This window comes from Bombus affinis, unplaced genomic scaffold, assembly GCF_024516045.1.
Source record: "Bombus affinis isolate iyBomAffi1 unplaced genomic scaffold, iyBomAffi1.2 ctg00000068.1, whole genome shotgun sequence".
Lineage (NCBI taxonomy): Eukaryota > Metazoa > Arthropoda > Insecta > Hymenoptera > Apidae > Bombus > Bombus affinis.
Window position 1 is genome coordinate 274,686 of NW_026108822.1, and position 27,398 is coordinate 302,083.

The following is a 27,398-nucleotide window of genomic DNA, read 5'->3' on the forward strand; positions in this document are numbered from 1 at the left end:
CCAACCTAATGCTAATACTTACGTATCTCTATCTTTTTCAATTTTTTTTCATCAGCCGTTACATTTCACTTTCAACTAGTGTCAATAGTTCGTAGTCATACGATAGTACTATCAAGTGACGCGAAATTTATCTGTCCATCTGCATAGTGGATGGTTTTCGACCAGTGACTTTAAGCGATTTTCCACTTTCTTCATATTTTTGCTTAGATTCCGCTTCGCTTAAAAAGATTCACATGTATCGATATGAAAATTATTGGAAGATATTCTAACAACTTGCAAGAGTATTCAAGAATTTTTGAGCACACTTTTTAAAACACGAGAACGTAAACAGATATTGCATGATCCTAAACGATCCAGCGTGTAAATGTCGGTAAGGCTTTTGCAGACAGAGGACAATTAATATGCTTTCAATTAATATAATTGATTAGCACGCTGGGATAAACACAATGGTAGAAATAATACAGAAATACTTTTTGTAGCCACTGTAAGTAGCTGTTGGGTACAGTATTGTTCAAAAGTAGACAGACGCTCGATTACTTTTGGCAAAATGTACTTTACTCGCAAGATTATGCATAAATGGACTGCAAAATTTCATAACAGTTAAACGTAAAACGGACAATAGCCTACGTTTTGTAAAATGGTTTATCGAAATTAGGAGATAAAGAATTTCAGATAAGTAAGAGTGTAAAAAAGAAGAGAAAGATGGTTTTAATATTAATTTTAAAAATATTAAAAGGGACATTTCTGATTTTCTTATCCGTTGATAAATTGTTGTTTGAATAATTGCTTCTTGGAATAAAAAATATTTCTTTCCATTTTATTTGCGTTTTACACAACGAGATGAATGGCAACGAACGAGATGCAAAATGAGAGATGCTTAGCATCGAGGCATTACGCGTGGGCGATAGATTAGTATGACTCTTCAGAAAGAAATTACATTACGCTTAACGACGATCGTTATTCTTTCCTGGAATGGTTTTATTTCCTCTTAACAAGGCGATGTCGTCTCACGTTTTCTACGAAAAACAAAAAATTCCATTCTTTGCCTTAGTTTTCATTATATGCTATCGCACGATAAATCATATCCCTTTGTTCACGGATGTGGAAATTTAATTAAAACCGATTTCTAGAAACGAATATGTGTTTTCCATTGGAACAAAACCCTATATCCCGTTAGAACCTTCCAGGAATTCAAGAACTTTGTAATTTTCCGTTTGACGATGTCGGATCTACATTCAACCTAAGCTCTCTCGATTTCTACGAAAATGATAACACGCAGATTTCCAGGATGCTGTTGAAAGAACAGAATGCACGAGTATAAACTGAATGCTTTCATTTAGGCAGTGTAATTACGTTAATTGGTTACAGCTGTAAACGCGCTGGTATAAACTATATAGTTTAAGCGATTTAGTAGATACCTGATCTCGCGTTTCCCTGTTTCCAGCGAAATTTTAGTATTATAAACGGAATGCGGATGTTTGTGCGTTTGAGAGAAATGTGGGTGTGTATAAACGTCCAGGTTGTACACTCTTGTTCACGAGTATCGAAAAATATGCCGATCGTTAAAATTGTTCGCTTCCTGCAAAATAATCAAAATAATTGGAAACCAATCGGAGGATACTTAAAAATTAAAGTAAAATAAAAAGAAAATTAAGGTATAATTAGTAAAAGAATATTGTACAGAGATCGTACGAAGGAATTTAAATAAAAGTTGTGTACAATTTTCTAATGTTATGTGTCCACGAGAAAATTCCCATTCTATTGGGTTTTCCCAAAAATTTCTTTCGTTTTATAAGGAAGTGACAGATGCACATCATTTTTTGTTTTACATTATGATCCATTTTGTTCTATTAGTAGAAAACGGATCATACAAAATTCAATAAAATAATGTAAAAGAAAAAATGTTGTGCATCTATTATTTTCTTATAAAACAGACAGAGACTTTTGGAACAACCTAATATGTTTCTCATTGACATCCTTGGGAATTAAGTAGAGGATAATGGAAAAATGGAAATCGATAAAAAGTATTTATTATTAAATCGAGAGTTTTAATGAATTTTTTTTTTTAGAAAAGTTTGTTACTTTATACAATTTATTGGTAGTGTATTGCTATAACAATTTTTCTAAAATTTACAATTTAAATTACATTGGTTCGTTGAACGATCGAGTAATAACTTAGCAGTGTTTTAAATCTCATTCTCGTAGATTTGATTGTATTTGTAATTATTATAATTATGAGCATCGTATTCTTAAGAACATCCCCTTTTTATATTATCAATTGTTCTTTGATTTATCGACATCATTAGAACGAGAACATCATTATTATTTTCTTATTTCTGAGCTTCGTATTATCGATATCGTCGTAATTTTATTGATTTATTAATCAATATTCATCGTAATATTATTATGAAACACATAAGGAATGAAACTCCATGTACACATTTATAAAATGAAAACAGCATTTTCATTGGTAATGCGATAAATCTTATGTATCGTGTTGTTGTGTAATATTACAGTGTATGTTACAATGTACGTATAAACGCGTTAATAGAACCAATTATTCTCATCGGCGACTAAAATGATTCACGATCGTGTGTTACTTCGTCTGCAATGTCAGGACGGATACATGATAATTGTTAATGTAATTTGTAATACTAAAGCTAGAAACAGATCGATCCCTCTTATCGTCAGATCGTTCGCAGCACCGGTACCGATATTGCAAAACGATTTCTCGCAGCAAGTGGTGCAAGCGGAGAGTTTTGTTCGTTCACCGACCACTATACATCCGGAGTCGCATTTGTTAGTACACTTTCTCTCCACCGACCAAGTTTGTGGACTAGACGTTGAATCTTCGGTGCTGGTAGTGTAAGAAAATCGCTTTACCTGAAGAGAAAGAAGCAAACGTGAAAGGAATATTTGCAGATTTTAAACTTTCACGATGTTCGTTATATGACATGTCCTAGCGGATCGCAAGAGACACTCGTACGCTAAAATATAGTATTTCTTTTAATTTTGTCCGAGTACGAGCTCATTTTGGGCGGCATTAAACCACGAACTTGATAGTATCGAGCGAAAAGAGAAAAAAGAAGACTGAAAAGAAAAGATGAGAAAGAATTCTACATGTACGTAGAATGATTCTTGATACTAAAATTAAATTAATATTTGCAACAATTCCTTGTTTCACTCTGTATGACATTTCACATTGGAACTTGTAACGAACACGAGTGAGTGTGAACGTAACATATTTTTAGTCAAGGGAATATCAATTTTCCAGAATATCTCGCATCATTTCCAGAGAATACGGCTCGTTCATGGTTAATTCGGTCGGTTAATATCGATTACGGATTTCGTAAAATTTTTGCCGTGTATGTGCAAACTGTACAATTATATCATATCCAATATCATTGTTGATTACCAATAAATAAGAAGAACAAATAAAAAATTGCATTTGCATATTCTCTCAAATGTGTACACCATGTACATATGTTCCTATAAAGCGGATTCAATTTCAATAAAGTACGTAATTATTATGAAACTGAATTGATCGACTATATTGAACATTTCCAAACACTAAAATCGCGTTATGAACGAAATGAAACTGTGGCTCTATCTTGAACAGCCTTCTCTCGCTCTCGTGTTGACGATAACTAATATCGCTTTTAGCTAGCTGTTTGCTATATTCTATTTGCTTTAAAAGCACGCGATCAAAGCAAAATATCAAACATCTGCTGAAACACGTGCGTGACCTGTGTATAATCAACAAGCGTTTGAATCGCTGTTATCATTTGTCATTACCATACAGGTCCTTTTATCACCAGTGCACTTGTGCCCGAAAGTGGTGAAGTTTCCGGTCAGATTGGCGCATCTCTCTCCATCTTCCATTGTATCACACTGATGACACCATAAATCGTTTGCTCGTTCCGACGCTGCGTGAGTTCGATGTTCCGTAGTTAACAGTTGGCCTGATCATCGGACACAATCAACCGACAAATACGTATTAATTTATAGAAATCGTGATTTATCCTAGATTTCTAAAGATTATTAAAATCGACGTAGGAATCGGACGTAAGACGTTGGGCAAATCGTTGTCTACTTTTTAATGCTTCGCATCTTTCTCTCTTTTATTTCTTAGAAATTACTTCCTTCTACTTCTTCCTTTCTTTCATTTTTCAAACAAATGTGTCGTGCTTTCATTAACGTCAGATTTTTGTACATTTTTGTAAAAATAAATAGATATTAGTCTTGACATTTACAGACACATCGGCGATATGCGTAAGATGAAATTTCGTCGCGTTCGTTGACAAGATTGCTAGGAAGATTGCGGAAAGGGATATCATCGAGGAAATCGTCTAATAAGGTGAAACATCGGTTTAGGTTTCTTATTTAGAACGGAATTCTTCGGATGTTTAGCTTTTCCGTCGAATAGCGTCTCTAACGATATTTCGCCAAATTTTCCTGCTGTTCTTGCGATACGTCCGACGGTAAGACTTGGCAAGCAAAATATCGTAAACGTATCCGGAAATTACGAAAAATTTATTTCGATTTATTTCAATTAAACGTATTCCGAGAGCAGCAAACGTATTCCTTATCCATTGGCAGGTAATCAACGAAATCATACACGGGTACTTAAAAATACCTACAGTTATGAAAGATATTTCCAAGTTCGGAAAAACGCTTCCACGCAAGTTTGATCAATCGTACCAATCCTCTAGAGTTTCAGCTTCTTAACAGATTCGATCATCTCCGAAGACTAAACAGACGGTATACGACTACGTTTGCATCTACACGACAATTGGATCTACGCAAGACTGCAGATTCGATATCCACGAAATATTCTATGTATATTTCATGAAGTTAAAAATTATACTGTTTTATTTCACATCTGGTTCCAATAGAATAAGATGGATTAAACGTAATTCAATAAAATAATTTAAAACAAAAAATGTTGTGCGTCTATTATTTCCTTATAAGATAAAAGACACTTTTGGGACGGTCTAATGTTAAAAATTCTCTGTGAAAGTTGATTGTAATATTCTTCTTATCTAAAGAAAAAGAGAAAATAGAAATAGATGTATTCAGTATGAATTATTTATTTTATACATAGGAAACATAGGCAAGACGGTAAATGAAAAAGGTAGCCTCGAAATGAGAATTCATCGCGAAGCTTATCACGGAAGAAAAGTCAATTAAATGCACCGTGTACGATGATCGTTGTTTACACGATTCGTAACACAAATGGCTAACACCTACGAGTGAAGGCTTCAACAGGTGCACTTTCCTCTATATGCAGTTTATATGTAGAGAAAGATCTTCGCTATAAATAGACGAAACATCGTTCCTTCAGACATCTAGTGAAAACTCCCTCAACGAAACACGCTCCTAAAACGCAACTTGCTCGTAAAACAAATAGGGCCATGTAACTGAAAGGAACCTCGAGAAAGAAAGAGAAAAATGGGAAGAAACAGAAACTTCCATTTTCCATTACAGAAACGCTCTTTGTTGAAAGAAAAATTCCTCAAATTAAAAATTCTCAAAGACGAAATACCGCCATTGTCTATCCTGGCAAATTATCTTCCGTCTTAACCAGTTACCTACTCTTGACGAGTATACTCGTCACGCGTAAAAAGCAGTTTTTGCTGTTTAAACTGCAATTTCAGCGAAAACTAAAATATATTCGTAAATTTGAAGACGTTTCGACCATTTGGAAGCCAGGACCAGGTAAAACGAACAAATGAAGAGATATAAATAATTATTATGAAAAAACTATAATACAGCGTGAACAAAGTAGTTGTTCTGTCCTTTCTAACGCATTTTAGTCGCATTAGTCGCAACGGCTAACTGGTCAATACATTGTCGAGTCGATCAACTTTGGTATTCCGATCGTATCGACGTGAAAATCGGCGTGACGAATAAGGCGCAAGAATCGTTTTCTTCTCTCGCAAATACCGAAGATGGACAACGCGTATCGGCGAATTTTTAATTTCAGAAAAATGTAATTTGATTCGTGGCGAAACGTGTGAGAAACGCGTCGAATTAAAGAGGCGAAGGTTTAAGCAGCCCGACAAAGCGAGTGAAATGCGAGGCTTACCATTGATGCTTACGACCATGGAGATAGACACGACGATCAGGAAGTACGTGACAGGGTACATGTATCGGCCATGTTGATAACGTCTAGCGCGTCACATTCGAAAATAAATTCGGCTGATGTCATTGGCGCATTGATCGCATGCTGGTGTATGGCGGCGAGCGCGTTGCGACGCAAAACGAGCGGATTTGGGTACAATAGGCAGCCATATTGAGAATAGCCGGAGTCTGCGCTGGATGGGTACAGCTGCTCCAGAAACCTTGAAGCCCAAGGAAAATCAATATCCATGGCAGCCGGAAGGTCCTGTTCGTTCAGCGGGAACGTTTGACGTCAAAGTTTCTGCGCATTCGCATCACACCCAGAAAAAAGAAAATTCACTGTCACTGAATCAATGATTTGTCGACACCGCAACTAAAATTCAACTTACAATGCCTCGAAAGCTAAAATAGTCCGACACTCGCCGTAAAAATATCTTTCGTTTCGTACGTTCATTCGAACGAAATAACTCGTCTGCAACTGTGGACCGAACCATTTGAATTTTGCTCGACGAGTTAGAGGAAATCTTCGAAATGTGTTATTTAAATCTTCGTTACAGGTCCAGCTAGAAAAGTTGTAAAAAGCTACCTTTACTTTCTTCTTCGCTATTCCGACTAATTGTACTTCTTTCAACATTTCTTTACACGTCACCTATTGTTAATCTTTCCAATTCTTCTAACTCGTAAAAAAAAAAAAAAAAAAAAGAAAGAAAAAAGGAAAGAAACAAATTGTTTGACTCAATTTTTGAAAAGTTATTCTGTTTTAAAGAACGCACCAACGCCTCCTATAGCCCGTTACACGAGACTTCGGGATTTTGTTCGTTTTGTAACGAAACACGACTATCCAGATCACATTGGTAGAATTTGAAATCATCCTGAAAGTGCAAATGTAAAAGGCAGAAAATAGTTGTGGCGAATATTTGGGGGGAAAAATAGTACATAGTATAGATAGGTATTTTGAGCGTACAATAAATATCAAAAATTATTCCATTGAATATCAAGACGTATCGGTACAACAGATAATTGACTGTTTAATTAATTTCGTGAAATTAATTTCCTCCACGAGATACACCATAAAGAGCTATCTTCAACATGTTATAGACGCGAAATACTGTCCCATTGAACATTGAGATGCATCGATGTGATGGATAATTGACTGTTTAATCACTTTTGGAATCTCTGCGAAATATACACTCGCACTAAATATCTTGTTACTTAAAATACAATATAATATGTAATATGCGATATGTAATATAATATGTAACATACACGTACACACGCGATATATTTATAAAGAAGCACGTATCAGAGTTGGAATAATTTCGTGAGCAACAGTAGACGGTAAATGTAATTTGCAAACGACCTCTTTATCAAATATCGATAAACGCGATCGATATGGAAGGGATCAGTCCTTATGCTGGCCAAATATTCCGTCATCATTCAAACATCCATCGAAACTAATCCCAGTACATACCATTCGAATAATCGAGTAACTTCGTTATCGCGTATGATACAGTGCAATTACTTGATTGCAATGATATCTCAACGATTATTAACAGATACCAAGATGTCTCGACAGTTGCAAAAATCTTTTATAAATAAATTACACGTGGCTCGCGAAGCTGTTTCAACGTTGCTGGAAACTTTTTGCGTATATGATATACGAAGCATTTCGAAATGATCATTGCAGCACTGTAGCGAGACACGCCTAACTTGATCGTATCGGTGAAATTTCAAACGGATTTGGAAGTGTGCATAGAAGTTATATTTACCAGGGACACGTACTTTCCAAAAATCATCAAACTATTCGAACAGTCAATTATTATTTAGTATGTTAATAAGCCACGATGTACAATACCCTTAAAAAGTTAGAAAGAATAAATTTTCGGAAAATGGAACAATTTGACTTTCAAATGGCTTGTACGTGATGTAATCATCTGTTTGATGAACTTTTAATTGCTATCGTAGATAGGATCGTAAAATACTACGAATGTTACAGACATTGTCGTGATTTTCCTATAAAGTAACACACGGCGCGTAGTCCGTTTGATGTTCGATTTGCTTGGCTCTTGTAATCCAATTTCAATAAAATTGTACAAAATGCACGTGATACGAAAGAAAATATAAAATATACAAAATACTCTTTACTTCTCTTTTTTTTTTCAATCATATTCTCAAAAATATGAATTTGCATCAAAATCTACAGTCCAATTAGAATATTAGAAAGAATATTCAGACAGACGATGTATATAAAGGAGATACAAATTACGACGATGAGAGAACTCGCAAGATATTTGTATCTGTGAAATTGCAACTGTTGCGTCGATAAATATCTACGCCGATTAAATGTTTGATACACTTCGGATTCTCATCGGAAAACCAGTAATAACATATTTCTATTTCGTAATATATTTCTGATGTACAGAGGATGCTCTCAAAAAAATATACACCCACTTTAATTAAATGGTATCGTGAAATTGCTGCATCGTATTATTACAATTTTTATACAAATCTTCCTTTCCTTCAATTTTGTGTACATTTCGGATGTATTCCTTTCTTTTAATCCTATTAATGGATCGATAGATTTAATTTTATAAAATTGATTTTTTGAATATTTATACATTCCATATCTTTTTAAGCACCACGTCACACGATTCTTTCGGTAGAAATAACTGCGTAAATTTAATAACTGCGTAAAATTACATTTTCTCTGTACCTGGGAGCTTTTGCGCGGTGAATTTTATACGATCGAAGGCCCTTTTTCGAATGGCATGGGTGCTTCGGCATGGGAAAGTGCCTCTCCATTATCGTTTTAGCTGGCTGTTTCCATTTGTATAAAATCGTCGTTATTATCGTCTTTATCACAACGAAACCATCCCATTACATTAGTGTATTTAAGGTTTCCCCACAGTTACCCCATCATTCGAGCAATCCACGTGCTTTACATAATTCTCAATATCACGTTTCCATTTTCTAACATCTGTGACTGTAGCTTTTCCAACGTCACGTACTCTTGATGAATTCTATCGCCGATTCTTACACCACCTCCCACCTTTTTAATTAAATTCTATTTTCTTTCTGTACGACTGGAACGTTGTTAGTTTCATACCAAATTCTTATTTATCGGAATTCTATTCTATCGAACAGAGAAAAGAATGTGTAGATTTTTTAAAAAGAAACTTATCCGTCACTGAGAAATGTTAGGTTCGACTGATAAAACGTACAGACACCAGAGTATTCGTGGGAGCAGTCGAACATCAACGATCTCGGCATATTCCACCTCAAACGCGATTCCGTAAAATTCAAACTAATCGTCCAGCGAGCTGTTCCATGTTTTCCAAACTGAACAGATCGTGAGCATCGGCCAGCGATATGGGAAATGAAGATAATTTCCAATTGTTCGTAACATCTGACGATCATTCGACTTAAAACATAGTTCTCGCGGTCGCGGCAAACAAGTTACGCAGGCAATTTGTCAGCTGTCGAACGAGAGAGCTGGCTGGTTGTACTGCGTTGAAGCAGAGCGATGCGAAGAACGGGAGAGACGCGAAAGGGAAGCGTTCACCGAGAATACGTCCGTTTCGTCTTTCTCGTTAGACGGTGGAAATGAATTGGCGATTTCACCATGAATACTACAAAGGAAGTTAACGCTGTAACTGGCGCGAGTTTCGCGTGAAACGTAGCCTTTGACGAGGTGAAAGCCGGTTTGTTTGCGCGTCTCGCCGAACAAATCCGATAACCAAAATTGTCTGACGAAATTGTTTTACACGAGCCGTGTTCTCGGTAACGCTAGCGGCTATTTAATCAAAATTGTCGGCCGCGTTTTTCGTTGGCCGTTCGATCGACCAACGTGTAATTAAAATGATACTCTTAATAGATCCTCATGGACAAAGATAGCGAGGCTGGCAGTTGGCGAAGCGAGCTAAGCAAATAGCGAATTATATCGCGTGTTATAACTGGATCGTGGAAGTTTGCGCATATTTTTACACTGATAAATTAACCCTGCTGCTGATCCTCTTGTCGTAAGACAACATAGGAAAATATATAAGTAAATAGTATCGCGAATAATTACGAATAATTGCATTCATTTTCGTTAAAGGTAAATTATATTGTATTTACGTGCCAAGGATAGAACTGAAATTGCCGCTAATATTGATTTATTCTTGTTAAATTTCAATGTCAGAATAAAAAAGTTTAGTAGTTAGCGGTTGCGACCTCTTTGAAAAGCGTGTACCTAAAAGTGTGTCGCGAACAGTAAGCGATGGCGAGTATACTCGTCGAACACGGAGTACGGGTGGCTGTTATAATATAGAATTAAGTTGTTACGAAACGACTGTTTTATTTTTCAATTTAGTACTGACGGGGCTCGTCGTAACGTAAAATACTGCCATCTCTTCGTGACGAGTATACTCGTGGAAAACAGCCAATTGGTTAAACCAGGACCAGATCACGATACCGTTTAAAGATGAAATTTGTAGAATGGTTAGAGTTAGAGAATATCGGAACTTTGTATTATTATAACGTTTACCATCGCTGCGCTCTCGATATTAACCCTTAACTGCTGCTCTGGGACTCCCAGACGATATAAACATCCGCGTAACTTCGCTCTCGAGCAACGCGTGATGTCAAGTGTCTTGGTAATTTTCAATTAAGTCGCCCCTTATGACTATAACTTATAACTTCTGATCTTTGTTCCGTATAGGAGTAATTGAGAACGTACAACTTTCCTTTCGCTTTGTTTCGTCTTGTCCATTATGGATGAAAATGCGATTATAGTTACGAAACGAATCATTCTTCGTTGATCGCGATACAATGGAAATGTTTACAGCGAACGTTCCCGAGTGCTTCGAATAAAGAAAGAACGATGCAATACGATACTCTTTGACTTATAAATAACTTTCCTTTGAGACCAATCGGTGGATCAATTTTCTGGCTCCGCAGACGCAATGTTACACGTAATCCTAGGAATCGTGAAGTTTTCAGTCTTTTCTAATATTATTTTTCAACTTGAAATTCAATCTATTGGACGTAGGAATATTTTTACTGTAAACTATTAGAAAAATGTCCATCGTATAATCGACGAGCATCGCGAGAGTAATATCCAGGCTTTAAATTCTAAAGGCTCGTTACCGTACAACTGTAGTAGGCAACGTCGTTGCTCTAAACACGTACGTAATTTTGTTCACATTGTATAACCGATAACTATTTTCTTTTTATTATTTCTTTTTATTCGAATGTCCTTCAGCTTTCGCTTTACCACCGTACATCATCCCTACGTCATGCACCGATACTATTTTTCTTTTACACTGTGACACTTACTTCTCTGCTTGACCATGAGATCCTGATCATCATGCAAATGGTCTAAGACTGTTGTCGTAATACTCTACGGAATAACTAAAATTGTTGTATCGTTCTAACACGTTATAGATTTTATTAAAGAGGAACGTTTACTCGATAGAAGACTCAGATTCAGGAAATAAGACACCGGTTTTCCCTGACGCCACTTTACGATATAAATAATTAAACTTTTCCTCCCTCGTATATGGAAAGCTTAAAATACTTTTCCTGTATTATCTATGCCAAATCTCCTGTCAATTTCGTTACTAAAATAAATGTTACAGTTATCAGCAATAATCGCTTGCACTCGACTATACGTTTCTTTAATTAAAAATTTATCAAAGCGAAGTCTTCGATTCTTTAAATTCTGCAAAATTTGATGAAACGCGCAATGACTCGAAACTTCCGACGAGTAATGTACGCGAAAGACTCTGTATACTCGTTAGGTCGTTCCTCAAACGAGAAACAGATCAAACTGTTCGCGTTCGAGTCAAAAGTAAAGGGAAAAGATTAAATTTCCTAACTTTCCGTCGATAGGATCTTCATCGATGTTTATGACAGTTGACTTCTCTTAATTAGCGAAGCTTCAAGCTTTCGATATTTCCAAGTTTCAATAATTCTCATTCTCCGTTCGCCTTTCAATGACCGTTATTAGCGTGAGCGTGTGTCAATAATCAAAGCGAACGATGCTCTTTTGAACCTTCCTTTCCTCTTCCATTCGTCTTCCTTTTCAGAACGGAATAATGGCTAGATCTACTTTACTCGTTGCGCTGATTTAACGAGTGCGTGTTTATTCTCTCTTTATTCTTCGTCTGCTTCTGCCCTCGCATCTGTTGAACATCGATTCGATTGCTGAACTCGACTGTGTGATTCTCCTATCAGGAACGACATTTGCGTCGGAATATACATGTTACGGTCGTTCTTTAAAATTCTTCTAAATTAAAAGTTCCTTAAAACTCTCCTAGCTGCAAAGTTCTTCTCCTGAAAGAGTCGCGGTAAACGTGGATATCTGACGTTACGCGTTCGTTAACGAGCTTCTCTTATGTCAAATATTACAAAGCAACGATTTACCCAAAATATAGAAATATCTTCCGAAATAGCGGACTCATCGTTAGATTATTAGATCGCGGATGTTCGTGCATTTGTGGGAATTTTAAAAATGCAAAAGTCCATGAAACGTTTAGGAAACGTAGAGGATGAAATAAATCTTATCTATATATATCTTGAATATGTTTGTGTATGAATATCTTATGATTTGTGTGTATGAATATCTATATCTTTGTGTATGAATATGAATATCTTTGTGTATTTGCTACGATATAATTATTAAAAAGAAGAAGAAACTTTCAATCATGAGAAAGATGGAATATAATGAAATATATTCAGACATTGAATAAAAATTTTTATTTTCATTTCGGAAGATGGAACGAACACGAAATATGCAGCAAATTTTGCGAATGTTTCAAAATGAAGGAACTGCGCAAATATAAATATTTGCAAGTTAATTGCACTTAATATGGAACACCTGACTTTAAAAGCTTCCCAAAAACAGAAACATGCTTTTCTTTTCAATTGCCTTCGAGAAATTAATAAGTCCTTTCTGTGTCGCTTTATAAATTCTTTTAACATCGATATTACGTTTTTTCCTAATATTAAATTCTAACAATTTCTTACAATTTTTCAGCTGAAAGTTGTATTAAAATAATTTTGGCAACTGCTGAAAATTGTTGAAATTGTTGCACCAAGAGCGTAATTTCTGGGAAAAAAGAGTCGATGAGAACTCAAATCCTTCCGGGACTGTTTTACTCGCTCTATTAAACAAACATGTTTAATGATAAATCATGCAAAAAGTAATATTTTTTACGTTCATTATTTAACACGACTCTCAGAAAAATTTTATAGGCTGTCAAACGTAACAATCAACTGCATTCGATCAACGCATGCTTTCATTTTTAAGGAAATGTTTCATTTATTATTTGCGTTATTACTTTAATAAACGTTTGCTATACCGTTAACGTTCATATCTATAAACCAACGTTTACTTACAGCTTTACCCTTACATAACGTCAATCTTCGAAAGAATTACGGATTTTTATTATACAATATATTAATCTTAGTTATTATAACGTTAAGTTATTAGCAAAATTACAAGATTGAAGTTACCAGAAGAAAAAAAGCGAGGTGTTCGTTTCCTCTTTTACAAATATAGAAGAGGAAGGTTGCTTAAGAATGATTAAAACGTAAAATGAAATTCTAATTAAATAAACGCCGTATTACCATTTTTCTACTATAGTTTCGAGTAAATTCCGCGCACTAATCGTATTTCTCTACGGCACAATAATAACATTCTGTTAATCAGCCTTTGAAATGTCACCGCAAATGTTCCATGTGCAACGTGACGTGTATTCCGTGATAATTTTCTTAAACTATATGAAGTTAACGTTTATAACATTCTATAAAGTAATAAGCAAACTAAATGAATAGCCTTCATCACGCTGTATATCCTGTTTGCATATTTAATATTAATATCAAAGCTTCCATGCAAAAAGATGTTGTATTTTGCAAGCGTATTTTATTACCGAGTGCATAATAATTCATTAACAATCCCCACGATTTATCGTCACAGTACGAAAGTACGTTCAATAATTTACATTCTGTTTTTACACAGTCTGTTGTAGCTATACTTTGTTTTCACGTATTTCAAGTAAACATATCATCGATAAATACACCAGTACAAACGCTATTATATCGATGCAAACGTTAAAACATTTTCATCATGGTGAAATGTATTTGGTACATCAATTTTAGCGAATTCAATTAATGTATGACGAATGTTAAGCATTTACTTTGATTCGTTGAGTTTTAAGAATGAAATTAATTAAAATTTCCTTCAATCAAGGTAGATGTAATTTTAACAGAAAATTCCATTAAATTTCTATAAGTATTTCTAATGGTTACTCTTATGCCTATAGATAAAAATTAAAAAGCAAACTATCCTATAAAAATTAACAGATAAGATTATTTTTTCCTGTTAATTTCTATGCCATAATTGCCTCTTCGATTCCCCATTTCTCTACGATTTATTCGTCTCGTACACAATTTTAACGTAATATTTGTAACAACAGACAGAGATACTTAGTTAGATTTAACACGATTCTTTTTTTCGCTTTTGTTAAAAAATTATTCGCAGACCGCAGCTCCTCCTTCGATAAATTTTAATTCTCATTACGTGTACGTACATAAAACGTAGCGAGTACGAAACAATCACAGAATAACGTGATCTTCGATGAGATGCGATGTTTTAATAAGTTCTGATAATAGATGCATCATTAAATATGTAATTGGAAATGGTTGTTAATCGCGAGCATTAAATAATAATGTAATTTGAAAATAAATTAAATTCGATATATTTATACCGAATATATTAAAGACGTTTTAACATCGACATATTCAACATTTACTACTATTTTCCAGGCACAATATCTTCTTGTCGTTACGTATTTGAAACCTCCATAATATCTGAATTTATTTTAGCGGACAGAGCAGTATGTAAAAGTTTTATTCATTACATTAATGAATAAAAAAAAAAACAACAACAAATCACGAGTATCTTCGTTAACTTACAAGATACGTATTATTAAATATCCAAAGAACAATTCTAAACAATTTTGCAGAAATAACATTCCAAACAAATATAATACTTATTAATTGATATATTAAATTCGTCGGATGCAATTTTTTAATCGTACATGAAACAAACGTATATTTCTCATTTCGTTGAATTGTTTTCTACATTTAAATTATTCCTGGATAGATAAGAATTATACGAAACTCACGAAATAAGGAAATAAGCAAAATAAAAAGAAAAAAAGAAGAAAAAAGAGAAGAAACTGGTAGATTTCACTTATCGTTAAACTTATATTCTTAAACCAAGTTAAACTTAGTTCGCCATCTTCGTGATATTACGCAATTCAACAAACTGTCAGATGCAAATACAACGTTAACATAGAATTGTAACGATAAAAGTTATATTCGAAGTTATGGTAATCTCTTCTGCTATGACTCATCATTGTGCAACTGTAACTTATAGCATTAACAAATCTGTATTTTCAGCCACGTTTCTAACTATAATCGTACATTCCATGTACATAAGTAATGTCCACATTGAGGAAGTATAACGCTTAGTTAATAAATTCGAAACCACATCGTTCGCGTGTAGTCCACGTGAATTATATTTGAATTGTGTTAAAATGGCAATTTGTAAATTTTATAGGTCATATCGAAGGGATTAAGGATATTGAAGGAGAATACATAAATATTCGAGTCGCGTACATAAGTCTTAATATTACGAGCATAAATCTCCAAAATCTTCCGAATCTCCGTCGTATCTCAGCCACGTGAAATTATTTTTCATAATCTTAGTACGTTATTGATCTACGATATAGTAAAAGTTCTATACAATAAGTAATAAGCTTTATACAATAGCTCGTGGTTGATAACTCCGCGTTAAATACAATTTATGGCAACAAAATTTTATCCTATTCTAACAGTTCGTGGAAATAAAAATCGACGGACTTATGCAACTTCCAGTTGGCGAACAAATTAACGCAAGTTTCCAACGAATGAAACGCGAATAATGGGCCAAGGAATTTCCGACGATATGAAGAATTAGGTAACGTTGTCGGAGAAGAGTGCGCGAATGTAATACAATACCTTGGAAAAGTAAAACGTTTCTTTTAATAATGTAAATGGGCTGAAAAATATTGCGGCAGAAGCGAGCAATTACTGATTCTACGTGAAAAACCGAGTGGAAAATGTGGAATAAAATTTGTAAAAATTTCAGTACACCGGTTAAATCCTCAATTTCGATCCTCGGATGAAAAAAAATTAATTGTAATAAATCATACCAGGTGTTTTTCCTATCTTTCTTATTTTTCACGTAGAATCACACTCTGTGTTTCTATTCGATCTATTGGCCAAAATCTATAAAATTCACGTGGCGATCAACGTATCGATGCATTCTGTCAATTAATAAAAGAAGATATAGCTTAACGTAGAATAATCTTTTTTATTGCGATAGTGACGGAAATTTCATTATCGAGATTAATCGTTACCTTGTTGAAAGTCTGATCGGCGCTATAGCGAAAGAGTAGTTAGGCGAGCGGAATCACGGCGTGGAATGGAAAAGCGTGAGAAAGTAGTCTCATAATGTAATTAATGATCGAGGAATCGAAATTCTGTCGTATTTTACAGCGAGGATAAGAACTACTCAAGCGACAATCGAATGTCACTTAAGCGCTCTGGAGATGGAATCAATTAGTACTTGAGTGGCGTTAATTCTTGCGCGAAGATCAATTCTCGCAAACTATTCGAAAAATAAGGATTAAAAGGTTTTTACATAGGGAAGCGTAGGATTGAAGCTTAGGATTTAATTTTGACGCGAATAAATGAAAGTTTAAGAATCGAGATTTAATTGAAATAAAAGTAGGATCGTTAAATTAAAAAACGTGAATAATTCTCAATTTTTGTCGCATATGAAGTATAGACACAAGTCTTTCAAATAATAAAATATTTAACCAACGTTAAATATTTAACTATAACGTGAAAGTAATATAAATGTAAATGAATATCGAACATTCTGAATTATAACACCAATTAATCGCATGCTAATTAATATTTACGAATCATAAGCGAAACACGATGGAAAATCGAAATTCGATATATATATTTCGAACCGTAAAAATAAGATCAGTAGAATGAACATGAGTTGGTGTACACTAGTTTTTTATTAAATGAAAAATAATTGATACGAATAGTAATAATAATAGAATATTTCTTAATTAACTTTTTCATTAATAGATATTATGTTTACATATATACAAATAAATATAATTTTCTACAAATAATATATATGTTATCAATTTAGGATATGAGTATAAAATTTCTCACCATGTCACAAATTTTCCCGAACGTTATTTTTCGCATTTGAACTTGCAGTTGGATACTACGACTATATTTCTTGTATTTGTTTACAAGTTTAATAAAACTATTTTACGCTATGGCTTCGCTTGTTACTTACGGCTTCTTCAAACCAAGCGATTAAGAGATGGAATAAAGCTGAAATTACGTGATATAATATGCGCGTATACTTCGTGTGCCTGACATTACGAGCATCACACTACTTACAAAGGAGATTTTACCTTGTATAAATCATACTTTTACTTTAGCAGCATGATAAATTTTATCCGATTACTTGAAAGCTGTTTGTATTCCGAGTTATTAAGCATCGTTATAACAACGAATGGTGTTGATAATTCTCTAATTTATTTAAATTTCCAAATTAACATAAAGTGTTACGTAATTATTTTATAAATGTCTTAAAACGTTATGAATATTAGTTTATATGAAATCTTCCCTTAGAGTACGTGGGCGGATGAATATTAAACTTTGATGGAGCGCATCTAACGATGAAATATTACATATCTATGAAATTCATCTAAATGATTAAATATCAGATATCTATGGTATTCATCAAACGATTAAATATCAAATAATATAAAAAAAATATAAAATAACAGTTAGCAACATTTCGATATTATGGATTAATTGAATTAACTTTTAAATCGAAACACAAACGTGTTAACTACAACCTGTGGATTAAAGCGATTACAACTTTTTCCTTTTTTTTACTTTTTTTTTTTTTTTTTTTGATAGGAAAACTTCAACCAATACTTTTGTGTAAGCCTGTGAGGTAAGCCTCGACTTCTAAACTAACTTCGTAAGCTATAGAACTAAAAGAGCATAATCGTAATGTGATACGAATAGTCGGAAGAAATTTAACATTTATTTAAAAACTATATATATTTATTTAAAAACCGCTATATTACAAAGTCTTTAACTATATTTTTATGAATCTGTATAATTTTTTAGAATTTTAAAAGGATACATATATATATGCAAGCTCCCTAGATTTCATGTAGGATAGGGATTCTTTTTGTTTCGCGGGTAGCACGACAGGCTGTGTTTCACGGACAGACCGATCTTCCCTTGTTTTACGGACGACCATTTTAAGAAGCACGTTTTTCCCGAACGGACGGACAGAGAGTTACATTAGAGACAAACAAGGTTACGGAATAGTTATTTAAGATTTTAAAGACTGAAGAAGAAAGATCGGTAGCTCAGGACGTTGAAAATCGATTCTCGATTTTCAGGTAAACATTGTACTAAAGACTTGTTATTTCCCGTTTATATAATTATTGTTATTTATTGTTATAAACGCATATTAATTGTCGTTTATTTTTGTATTTTATTATTTACTTCATAATAAAAACTCGATTTTCAGACTACAGAATCGATCCTGAATTATCACCAAATTACCATCTTACAAATCGATTTTCACTACGCCATGCCGTTAAAAGTGAAGCTACGTATCGCCGTGAACGAGAACGCAATGGGGAGAAAATAGAATCCATAAGAATTCATAAGAAAACCAGAAGATGAAGTATGTGATGTCTTTCCTCCAGAATATCAAGCAAGAGATCATCATCCGCGGTTATTCAGTTTATCGATAGTGAAGAAAGCCGCAAACAACTTAACCAAGGTAAGCCATTACAGAAACATTGCACTCACGATGGATGACGCAACGGCAGCGTCATACATCGGTACAAGTTTAAACTTCGTGTTTCGAGATATTTACTTAGAAGAATCGGAGATCATCCCCACAAGGAAAATAAAGACCGAAATCGAAAAGCCCAATCTTCAAACAGAAACATTATTAGAGATCTTCCAGAAACAAAACATGCATGAGAGAGAAGGCACAGACTTTGTCATAAAACAATTTGATGGAACGCAAAAAGCCACAGATTGGAGTATGAAATATTCATATTTCACATACGCATCCCTTCCATACTCTAATATGAGTATGAAACCGAATACCAAAAATACAAAATCCAAACTGATGAAAAAAGGATCAAGAATTTGAAGAAATATTTGGGAAAAACAGCATCAGAATGGTACCAGACAAATCTGCTGAAGGATGAAGAATACAACTGGGAAAATTGGAAGGTGGCAGTTCAAAAAGCCTCTGGCAATAAAGGTTGGTCTGCAGTACGATACGCTTATAACTTTAAATACATTTCAGGTTCATTCACTGAATATGCCATAAAAAAGGAATGATTAATATTGGAAGTAAGGAGGAAGACTTCTGAAGAGACAGGGATAAATCTAATTGTTATTGGATTACCCATACACATTCAAGATAAAATCGATAAAGAAACAGTACAATCAACAAATGGCTTAATCGGATTCTTGGGGCAATATCAGACGAAGGGAAGAAAAACACAAGGGAATAACGCAAGATTGGACAGAAAGCCAGAGCCACCGCCCAAGAAACAACCTTGTGTGATTTATGAAGCACTGAATTTCCCAGGTCGATTTCACCCAATAACAACTCACCAAAGAAATACATGCACATACTCATCGATCATTTTTCAAGGGCTGTTTTTATGTCCACATCGAAAACACAACACACAGAAGATATCATAAAACTTATAGACTCGACAGGAGAAACTGATTGCATAAAAATTATCCTTGCAGACCGATACCCAGTAATGACATCCAAAGAAATTCAAGAGTATACGAGGAAAAGGAACATTAAATTAATTTTCACCTCGACAGACTGCCCATCCTCCAATGGACTGAACAAAAGGGTAAATCAAACATTAGTAAACAGGATCAGATGTAATTCAGACGAAAATAAGAGAAACTGGACAAAAATCACAGAAGAAAGCGTAGAAGAAAACAATAACACCAGACACAGTGTAACGGGGTTTGCCCCAAATCATTTACTGAATGGAAAAATGATTGAAATCGTCCCTAAGGAAATAATGGTGAATAAGATAAACCTAAAAAGAGACAGAGAAGAAGCATTCAAAAACTCAACAAGAAATTTCGAAATCAACAAACAAAAATACGATAAAAAAAGAAGAGAACACGAATTTAAAATCGGTGATATGGTCTTCACCCATAACGGAAAAAAAATGAATAGAAATAAGCTGGAAGAAATTAGGAAAGGACCTTTCATAATTCTAAGAAGGATTTCAAACTCCATATATGAAGTGGATAACGGTAATCGGGGATCTGAAGGGAATCTGTTCCACTCCCCATTCGAGGGGCGGTGTAAACTCCCTAGAGTTCATGTAGGATAGGGATTCTTTTTGTTTTACGGGTAGCACGACAGGCTGTGTTTCACGGACAGACCTTCTTTTGTTTTATGGACGATCATTTTAAGAAGCACGTTTTTCCCGAACGGACGGACAGAGAGTTACATTAGAGACAAACAAGGTTACGGAATAGTTATTTAAAACTTTAAAGACTGAAGAAGAAAGATCGGTAGCTCAGGACGTTGAAAATCGATTCTCGATTTTCAGGTAAACATTGTACTAAAGACTTCTTATTTCCCGTTTATATAATTATTGTTATTTATTGTTATAGACGCATATTAATTGTTGTTTATTTTTGTATTTTATTATTTACTCCATAATAAAAACTCGATTTTTAGACTACAGAATAGATCCCTGAATTATCCCCGGATTACTATCTTACATATATGTACATATTTGTATATTTATATATATATATATAAATACATATATATATATATATAGAGAGAGAGAGAGAGAGAGAATGTTACAAGGAAGTAATCTAAAACTCCGTAAATTTGTAGTACATGTTTAATGAGAGAAGTATTAAATATCTGATAAGCGTAGATCCAAAAATTAATCCTATTTATTTGATATACCGTACTTTTTATTTAACATTTAAATCGAACGTTTAAATCGAACCCTCGATAGAATAGGTAGAATAAACGTGTCCAATAAAATAATCTCCTCCATCATCTGATTTGAATTCAACGAATTTTTTTTTATGAATACACATAGAGAGAAATCTACCTATTGTGGACACACGTACAAATCAATAAATAATGCATGTCGTGCAATATCGGCTACAGAAGGAATAAATAGAGAATTATGTATTATCCACAGATGGCAGTTATACAGTGACTACGAAAGGTATTTAAATAATATGAATATAAATACATGATACAGGTATTAAACTTGGTATTATTTAGTGGTACTTTCATACGATTATAAGGATTTGATTTGAAATATAAAAGCTGATAGGAAAACGGTTCATTGGAAAATATGGACACGCGCAAATATTTTCTCGTGCCCGCAGTATATTAAAACAGAAAGTCAAATATTTGTTATGAATGGCGAAGGATATTTTTCTCTTCTTCTTGACCCAGCAATTGGATTTCATCAATATTATATAACGTTGATTAAAATTTCCTTTTCTCTCGAGTGAGTACTATAAGATCACAAAATAACATAGATCTTTTCTTTGCAACTTGCTGAATATAAAACTGCGTCCTTTTACAGGCAACCATGTATATTCCAAGCGTGATGAAGGGATTAGATCATCGTATCGTAAATTATGCTTACTTCCAACCCCAAAGGCAGACTTTCTATGTGCTTGTCTCTTTGCTTCGAGGGCCAGCGAACTCTTCACTCTATATGACAGAAACAGCCTAGAATCCAGGGGGAAATTTGAAAGTCAATCAAGGAAGGAACTGCAAGATGGACAGAGCAAGGTCTCGTAGAAATGTATGTGAGATTCGTTTCTCGCAAATTACGAGATACGGAAACGTTTAAAGTCATCTACAGGCGGAAATCTGTTCAAGACAGTCGCGGTAATGTTTCGACGTTATATTTTATACGTTAAGCCAGCTATTATTTAAATATGTTCTTTGAAATTAAGTAAAATCAAAGTAGCTGAAAAAGTACAGCTGATAAAATTACGTTCAAAACGTGAATGAACAATAATTTTTACTTTCGTTACGCTGTTGTTATCGATTATCCATTATTTCTTATGGCAAGAAATGGGAACGTGCTTAATTTACGATAAAAACGAGAAACAATACGTAAAATATTTTTCACGATAAATTATTTTCATATTGTTTGAAATAATTTTACGCTTCCGCGATATAAGTGGCGAATGTAATTGAACAAGAATCATTTTTGATAAATGTAACAGATATATACCGTATATATATGCAAAATATATTATAACGTGTTAATTCATAAAGTTACTTAAAATTATTGGAAATCTATGTACGTAGGTATGTTTAAATATTTCATTCATGTTTTTATTCCATTGAATTGCAAGTTATATAAAATCATTTCATTAATAGTATAGTTAAATAATATAAGAATTGCGAATTAAGAATATTGTTTATTAGTGATATAAATAATTAAATTAGTAATAATGTATACTTAACACGTTCTTGTATTTTGCTATTAAGGTAGAATTAAATGGTTAAAGAATTAAAATTATTTCGCTCTTCTTTCAAAATTATTTCAATCTCGATCTCATGTTTTAGAAGGGAAAACTATAATTTTTGTTCTTAAAACATATCATCCCCTAATAGTCTGCGTTCGAATCATGATTATTCTAAAAACCACTATGATTGTGTTATTGAAATAACGTCATCAACTAGTTTCTTAAACTACGTAGATGCTACTGAAACAAACTACGTACATGCATAGTAAGTTTATATGAATATTAAACACAAGAAACTTCGTTTGACTTGATTTGGCTGAAATCAGCTTGTCGAAGTGCATCATAGAAATAAGTCACGTCGATCAAAGTTGTAGCGCAATATCTATTAGACCGTCATTAAAGTCATCGTTGGTACATTAATAGATGGTATCACACAGTTAAACGACATGTCATAATATTCTTTCATCTAAACCATAGTAGCAACAGACTGTTTCCTACAGACTAGAGGTATTTCATGGGACGATCATATAAATTCTTAAATACAATAATGTATAATACACATACGTACATACATGAACCAAGTCTGTAAGCATAATCTATAGACTATAATAAATACGTGAAACATTTTGAATTCTGTATTAGATTTGAAGAAATCTCGAATAAATCAAAAGATATTAAATACTACAAAACTGTGAGCATTATTAAGGATTAGGATGTGATTTTTTGAAAGATATAAATATAATTTATGAATAGTTTCAAAGATGAAGGTGAAAGAAATCTGTAACAAGAATTAGTCCCTTAAGGAAACGTTAATTACTTTGTTACTGTAGAAACACTTGTGGATTCTTCGATATAAAACTAACAATTATCTTTTATCTAAAGGATATGTTATAATACAAAGATCCTTAAAATTATTCGATGGAATATCCAATTGATATTAATGCTGATTACCTACTTTTTAACCTATCATTTACAAAGAACAGTTTATTTATCGAAGCTATAAACTCTTTTGCCCGCTTCAGAGCTTCCATCGACGATTTATGACGTACATGGTGCAATAATGCCTAATGCGATTCTCTTTAATATCCCATATTGCATACATTCTCGTACCGATTACACAAATTGTTTGAATTCAAGAAACATGCGATCACTATACCGGTATAAATTTGTTATTTACTTGATCTGAAATATCCTTTCAAGTTTGAAGTGAAATTGAAATTCTTTCAAATAATCTTTGACTTAAAGATGTTATTTATAGCTTCGCGTTTATCGATATTGATTCCCTAAATTTAACTGATTTTACATGTATATTTATTTTACGATTTAAGCATTACATGTTAGTTTAAGTATCATTTACATACCAGCTACTTGAAATCCATTTAATTTCATGTAACTTAACTAATTACAGAACAAGGTTTAACTTTTACGTTAACTAAGCTCAAAATGTCCATGAAGCATGATTTGTTTCTGGAAAGTCATTTAACTATTTTAACTAACGAAATGTATAACGAAAACTATCGATTTTCAGAACTTTATAATATAATGGAATCGTTTTACATATTTGCGGACAAACAACACAACAGTTTTCGTCTATGAATACGAAACAAAAAATTTAAATAAAAATTATATTAATCCTTTCGGTACGAGTTGTTTTTTAACATCGATGGTACGTATAAAGCAGTAAAGCATGTGCGTGACCTGAATACATTTCCGGTCTTTTTATAACGATTGTGAACAAATAATGTAAAACTATAACTTCAAAACTATAACGTATGTTTCCAGATAAAGAAAATAATCACAGACTTCGCTGGATGCATAAGCATTCATAGACAACATCAATGGAATTTTTTCTGATGAATATGTCCTTCTCCTGTAGGAAAGTATGAGATGACTCGTTTGTTTGTAAGAAATGTTCAAGAGCAGTTATGAAATCATTTACGGATTTCACTACGTTTTACATATTCGAAACTTTCCATCTTTGCATTTCTTTTCTGTCTCCCCTTTCTCGTGAATACTTAAATACATGATTTTTTCAAAACTTCACAAAAATAATCGTAAGAATCTATTCTATTTTTTCTCGTATATTTCCTTGTTTGGAAAAAGGAATAATTTATGACTTGTAATTTGTAAAATTACGCTAATAATATCAGTTTACTTGTACAAGATGGCCACCATACACATATTTGTCACATTAGAAAATATAGACCTAACCAAACAGGAATATTACACATTACAAGTTAACGTACATATATATGTAGTATCTATTTACAAGTATCGCAGATTACCTCTTGAAAAGTAAGAAAACATAAAGACTAAAGTAAAGTTGTAAATCTAAACTACAGTTCAAGTTATACAAGGCATGCAAAGCTTCTCTTGAAACGTTAGGTGCGTACTTCGATATACAATATAAAGAAACATAGCCCGCGAGAAAAGCTATATAGTACATACCATACAGATCCCTCGCCATAACTTTGTCAATATGCGCAACGAAATCGGTAATTTTCGCGCCACCACTCAAACGCCGTTTCCCTCGCTTTGGATAATTGAATTAAATCCAGATCGTCCATGTTTACAGCGAAGCAACATGTAATACCGCCAAAAGTGCTTTCCACCCCCTCACATAACTGACATCGGCCGTCCGTGGATCCAACGGAAGGATTTTGAACGTTGGGGAATGCGTAACGCTGATTGGCTATTGAGCTCGGGGGTCGATCGTATAAAGGGACGCCGGGTCGCAACGAGCCTCACAGTACCGCTTCGACTGTGAACGCGATAGGAATTGGACCGTTTATTTTACAAAGCTCATTTATCTTTTGCAACAATTACATTCGAATGTCTTTTCAAGCGCTAACGACATAATCGACGTTTGGTAAGCGATTAGTAACTGCGAATTCGTAGAATTCGTGGATAATTCTCGAGCTGTTTCGTGCGTACGCGATATTAAGTGGCACGCAAACAGGTGCACCTATTCGCGTAGCGCAAGAAATGTATCACGGAGGTCGTTGCAGGTAATATCCATCGACAGACGGGACAATTCGGGTGCACGATCTATGCCTATGACTGTGCAGTAGGGCATACTCTTCTCGACCACTTGTCTGGCGCCAACCACCACTATTGTCTCGCGAAGGCCAAGCTGTAAATCTTCGTTGCTTATACCGTTTTCTTGGTGAGTGTTAATTTTTTACTTATTCGATGGTATAATAATACCGTTATTACGAGGTAAAAGTTTTGTTAATTTTCATCAAATTCCGTTCGTTTTTCATTACCAATTTTCAATAAATTATCGTTGCTTGTCTGTCGGATTCGTATTATTATAGTATTTTAACTGTCTATGTTTTTAACGTTCCATGGCTAGAAATCCACGAACAGTACACAAATTACCAATTGCTGTTCTTTTATCTACGCGACGTTTAATTTCCGTTAAAAATAAATTACGTTTAAAAAGCTAGTTTAAAAAATGACTCGGTTAACCGGTTAATATCGGATTCTTGCTATAGTTGTTACATGACTTTTTACTATTTTTTGTCTATTGCCAAATAACCTTTCTCATGGTAGGCGGATCGTACACGATTATAACGTGGAGAAAACGTGAAGGGTAATCGTTTTACTAACTCGTTGCCTTAATTGGTTTACCTTAACTATGTTGGCTGTGTCAACCGATGATACGGGTTACGCTTATTTCATTGTTCACGCAACACGGTATAACGGTACATATCTGGAATCTGCATAGATGATTAGGGATGAATGTTATGGAAATTTCCAATCTAAACAACCCAGTCTTCAATGAGTATCGATCGATCGCATTTTAATGTCGTTAATTACGAGCAATTATATTAATGAAACTATCGTAAATCTTGTACAAATAAAAACAAAAAAGGATCAAGAAATTAATATTATTGTTACCATCGTTGCGCGCAAATATTACGTACAGTGGGTATTTTATCGTAAGAAGGAACATATTACTTTGTCCCAAAAGTTTCTTTCCTTTTATAAGGAAATTATTTAATTGTTAGTACATACGCATCTTCTAACGAATGGGAACAACTTCGAGTCACCGTAATCATCATATCGAATGGAGAAAAAAAAAGATCGAAAAATATATATATTGGAAACTTTGAATCTAAAATCTGATATTTATACGAACGTTGTAGCACGAAATTTAATTTCTCTTCTTTTTCCGGCTTCCGTAAAACGACTGCGTCTAAAGGACTTTCGAAACTTAATTATCCCGGTTGAATCTTTAAAGTAATATACATGGACTAACTTTTCATTGAAGACACCGGTAAGGAAGAAAATCGCCAGGAACTGGTAATTATCGAGCGCTTCCACAATGAGTAGACGGTCAGTTTGTCTAACTCCTTCATTCAAGGATAGCGCATACTTGAAGTGTTTCCTACTCCGGGGACTGTTATTGAAATGCTTGGAATTGCACGTATAGTTGCGCAGTTATGCGTTTAAGGGCCACATCTGTCATCTCGATTTTTTTATTATCGTTGCACACCACCTTGCATGATTTTAATAATATTTAGACAGAAGAAAAAATATGAATAAGTATTCTTGTTATTATTTGCGTTATTAAGTCAAAATGGAAAATACCTTCG

General features: G+C 33.9%; 3 long non-coding RNA genes across 4 annotated transcripts; all 3 read left to right on the plus strand.

Moving 5' to 3' along the window:
- The first annotated feature begins 18,472 nt into the window (after positions 1-18,472).
- On the plus strand, positions 18,473-21,710 carry LOC126927004 (uncharacterized). Of its 2 annotated transcripts, none has more exons than XR_007715071.1 (3): positions 18,473-18,668; positions 21,017-21,527; positions 21,610-21,710. It is a non-coding gene; the product is annotated as an uncharacterized LOC126927004 (long non-coding RNA). The 2 variants fall into 2 exon arrangements; XR_007715072.1 differs by lacking the exon at positions 18,473-18,668 and adding an exon at positions 20,800-20,885.
- Positions 18,925-20,201, plus strand: LOC126927005 (uncharacterized). Its single transcript, XR_007715073.1, has 3 exons — positions 18,925-19,521; positions 19,598-19,885; positions 20,053-20,201. It is a non-coding gene; the product is annotated as an uncharacterized LOC126927005 (long non-coding RNA).
- Positions 21,711-21,726: 16 nt separating the features above from the next.
- Positions 21,727-22,051, plus strand: LOC126926991 (uncharacterized). Its single transcript, XR_007715052.1, has 2 exons — positions 21,727-21,818; positions 21,897-22,051. It is a non-coding gene; the product is annotated as an uncharacterized LOC126926991 (long non-coding RNA).
- The last annotated feature ends 5,347 nt before the right edge of the window (positions 22,052-27,398 follow it).